Genomic DNA, 4731 nt, shown 5'->3' with positions numbered 1-4731 from the left:
AATGGAATAGAATTGAAGACCCAGAAATAAACCCATATACCTATGGTTACTTGATCTTTGGCAAAGGAGCTAAAACCATCCAGTGGGGGAAAAGACAGCATNTTCAACAAATAGTGCTGGTTCAACTGGTGGTCTGCATGGAGAAGAATGCAGATTGGCCAATTTTTATCTCCTTGTACAAATCTCAAGTCCAAGTGGATCAAGAACCTCCACATAAAACCAGATACACTGAAACTAATAGAAGAGAAACTGGGAAAGAACATTGAACACATCAGCACAGGAGACAATTTTCCTGAACAAAATACCAATGGCTCAGACTCTAAAATCAACAATTGACTAATAGGACATCACAAAACTGAAAAGCTTCTGTAGGGCAAAGGACACTGTCAATAGGACAAAATGGCAACCAAGAGATTGGGAATAGAACTTTACCAACCCTACATTTGATAGAGGACTAATATCTAAAATATACAAAGAACTCAAGAAGTTAGACTCTAGAAAACCAAATAACCCAATTTAAAAATGGGGGACAGAGCTGGACAAAGAATTCTCAACTAAGGAATGTCTTTAGGTGGCCGAGAAGCATCTAAAGAAATGTTCACATCCTTAGTCATCAGGAATATGCAAATCAAAACAACCCTGAAGTTCTACCTTATACCAATCAGAATAGCTAAGATCAAAGACTCAGGCAACAGCAGATGCTGGCGAGGATGTGGAGAAAGAGGAACACTTCCTCCGTTGCTGGTGGGATTACAAGCTGGTACAACCACTTTGGAAATCAGTCTGGCGATTCTTCAGAAAGTTAGAAATACTACCTAAAGACCCAGCTATACCATTCCTGGACATATACCCAAAAGATGCTCCACCATATCACAAGGTCACGTGCTCCACTATGTTCATAGCAGCCTTATTTATAGTTGCCAGAAGCTGGAAACAACCCATATGCCCCTCAATGGAAGAATGGATACAGAAAATGTAGTAAATGTACTACTCGGATATTAAAAATGTCGACTTCACGAGCTTTGTAGGCAAATAGGTGGAACTAGGAAATATCATCTTGGGAGCCCAGCGGCGGGTGTGAGAGTCAATGTTGTGAACTGCTTCCAGGATCCTGAGATCCAGGGAAGACAGGGTCCGAGTGGCTCCTCCAGAGTTACTGATCTATGAAATGGCAGAGAATGGAAAAAATTGTGACCAGAGACATGTAGCAATGAATAAGGAACAGCATAATGGAAGTTTCACAGACCCCTCTTCAGTACATGAGAAGAAGAGAAGGGATCAGAAAGAAAGACAGAATATTGTCCTGTGGAGACAGCTGCTCATTACCCTGCAGTGTTTCTCTCTCTGGAAACTTTTTTTTCTAGGCTATTTTCTTTATTTACATTTCAAAAGTTTTCCCCTTCCTGGGTCTCCCTTTAGGGAACCCTCTGTCCCATCCCCCCCTTCCCCTACCTCTACAAATGTGCTCCCCCACCTACCAATTCCCATGCTCTTGCTCTGGCATTCCCATACACTGGGGCATTAAACACCCTCAGACCCAAGGGCCTCTCCTCCCACTGATGTACAACTAGGCCATCTTCTGCCACATATTTGGCCAGCACCATGGGTCTTTCCATGTGCATTCTTTGGTTGGTGGTCCAGTCCCCAGGAGCTCCTGGGGTCTGGCATTTTGACACTGTTGCTCCCTCCATGGGGCTGCAAACCCCATTAGCTCCTTCAGTCTCTTCTCCAACTCCTCCATCGGGGACTCCCACCCCAAGCTCTGTCCAGTGGTTGGCTGCAAGCTACCTCCTCTGTATTTGTCAGGCTCTGGCAGAAGCCCTCAGGAGAGAGCCATATCAGGATTCTATCAGCAGGCACTTCCTGGCTTTCACAATAACATCCAGGTTTGGTATATGGGATGTGTATTAGTCAGGGTTCTCTAGAGTCACAGAACTTACGGTTATGCTCTATATAGTAAAGGAATTTATTGATGACTTACAGTCTGCAGTCCAATTCCCAACAATGGTTCAGTAGTAGCTGTGAATGGAAGTCCAAGGGTCTAGCAGTTGCTTAGTCCCACACGGCAAGAAGGCGAAAGAGCGAGAACCAGACTCCCTTCTTCCAATGTCCTTATATGGTCCCCAGCAGAAGGTGTAGCCCAGATTAAAGGTGTGTGCCACCACACCACATCCAGTCTCTGGATGACCATTCCTTCAGTCTCTGCTCCACACTTTGTCTCCATATTTCTTCCTCTGAGTATTTTGTTCACCCTTCTCAAAAGCCCTGAAGCATCCATGTGAATTGAATCTTGGGTATTCTTAACTAATCTTGGGCTAATATACACTTATCAGTGAGTATAGACTGTATTTGTTCCTTTGTGATTGAATCATCTCATTCAGTATGATATTCTCAAGTTCCATCCATTTGCCTGTGAATTTCATGAAGTCACTGTTTTATAATGGCTGAGCAGGACTCCATTGTGTAAATGGACCACATTTTCTGTATCCATTCCTCTGTAGAGGGATATCTGGATTGCTTCTACCTTCTGGCCACTATAAATATGGTTGCTATGAATATAGTCGAGCATGCGTCCTTATTACATGGTGGAGCGTCTTCTGGGTATATGCCCAGGAATGGAATAGCTGGGTCCTCAGGTAGTACTATTCACAGTTTTCTGAGGGACCACCAGACTAATTTCCAGAGGGGTTTGACCAGCTTGCAATCCTACCAGCAATAGAGGAGTGTCCTCTTTTTCCGCATCCTGACCAGCATCTGCTGTCACCTGAGTTTTTCATCTTAGCCACTCTGAATGATGTGACGTGAAATCTCGGGGTGGTTTTGATTTGCATTTCTCTGGAAACTCTTGTAGTTTTGAAGGAATGGATCTCAAAGTTGTGGCATCATCAAAGCACTGTGGTGTCCTTTTTACTGCTGCCTGCTGGGCTTGTAGCTACGTGTTATGTGGAAGGAGCACACCAACAGCATGTGCAGCGGATAGAGGAGCCATTTCTTTTGTATGCCTACTGAATAGGCCTGGGGAGTTTGTCTTCTGTTGGTCTTGGATCAGGACTGCACACCTCTCTGCTTTATCTGGGCCCACATATAGCTTCAGTTCCATTAGCTGCTTATGAATGCAATTTAGTTGATTTCCCTGAGCCACCCTATCCTGATCATATTATTTGCCCAGATGAAGAAGGCACTGAAGGAGCCATTTCTCTGTGGAATATCATCTCAAAAGTTAGAATTGAAGCCTGAATGTGGGGCACTGGGACAGCCATTGGAGAGCTGCCTCTGTATTTCATGGCCAGGGCAGCTCGCCTCTCAGGTGTTGAACCAGATGATGAAGAGTATCAGGAATTTGAAGAAATGCTGGAATATGCAGAGGCTGCACAAGACTGTGCATAACGGACTAAACTGGCAGTTCAAAAACTAGTACAGAAAGTTCGATTTTTCGGAATTTTGGCCCGTGCTTCTGTTCCAAATCCCCTGTTTGACCTAGCTAGAGTAACATGTGGACACTTCCTTGTACCTTTTTGAGCCTTCTTCGGTGCAACCCTAATTGGAAAAGCAATCATTAAAATGTATATCCAGAAAATCTTTGTTCTAGTAACTTTCAGCACACACATCATGGAGCAGACGGTGGCTTTCACTGGTGCTGTCCCCAGCGTAGGTCTGTCTCTGCAGAAGCCTTTTCAGGAGTACCTGCAGGCGCAGCAGAAGTTTCAGCATAAAGCGAAGCAGGCACACCTCGGGGAGAGAACTGGCTATCCTGGATGTTTGAGAAGGTGGTCGTCGCGATGGTGTGTTACTTAACCCTGTCCATCATTAACTCCATGGCACAAAGCTATGCCAAACGGGCCCAGCAGCACTCAAACTCAGAGGAGAAAACTAAATAAGCAGAAAGCTTTTAGCTGCAGAAGTTAACATGGTGGAGGCCTTAGGTCAGGAGAGCTCTAACCAGGAGGGAAGATCCCCATTTCCAACCTGTATTGATTTTTAAAACGTTCTTACTGAAAGTCCATATTTTAAACGTTCAATCCACGTTGTATTCTTTAGGGTGGATATGATGTTCTGCTGCAAAATTAACAAAAACTGGCCTTCTGATATTTTCACAGGGCCACATGGTCCAACTGGAGACCCTCGGCCACACAGAACCTTCTAAAGTATGTTAAATATGTCAGGCTTTTTAGGCTTGTCACAAATGACTGTTTTTTTCTAAGTCACCAAATGTATATTAAGTTATATAAAGCAGTCTTGCATGTCTATCATGGAACAATTTAATATGCCTTCCTTTTCCACCCTCAAAAAGGCCATTTTATGATGCATTGCACACCCTCTGGGGAAACTGATCTTTAAATTTTGAGAAAGAATAAGGAAAATTTGGTTCATGTCTCACAAATGAGTATGCCATATTTTATTCTGTATACTTAGAATGAAGTCATGAAAAATTTTATAAAGACATCTTTGATCATTTCCAAAATTGTGTCTGTTTTTCTTTAGTACTATGGGGTTTTTTGTTTGTTTGTTTGTTTGTTTGTTTTTCACTTCTACAAAGTGAGTGGTACCCTTGCCAATTAGACTTAAACCAGAATCGCTCAGGCTTTTCTTTATTGCCTGAGAGAACCACCACCAAGGTATTTTGTTATAGCAGACCTGGAGAGCTGAGCAGAACTGTGAGGTTCACCTAGATGGGAATCTCTTATTTAATAAAAACAGGAAGTGCTGATGGATAAATCAGAGGACACTAGC

The 4731-nt window shown here is 43.3% G+C and overlaps 1 pseudogene; it reads left to right on the top strand.

The window, feature by feature from the left end:
- Window positions 1–1146: 1146 nt before the first annotated feature.
- LOC110317183 lies at window positions 1147–3878 on the top strand (annotated as a pseudogene).
- The last annotated feature ends 853 nt before the right edge of the window (window positions 3879–4731 follow it).

This window comes from Mus pahari, chromosome 2 (assembly GCF_900095145.1).
Source record: "Mus pahari chromosome 2, PAHARI_EIJ_v1.1, whole genome shotgun sequence".
NCBI lineage: Eukaryota > Metazoa > Chordata > Mammalia > Rodentia > Muridae > Mus > Mus pahari.
Note: the sequence above shows the minus strand (reverse complement) of the source record. Positions and strands in the feature narration are given on the sequence as shown.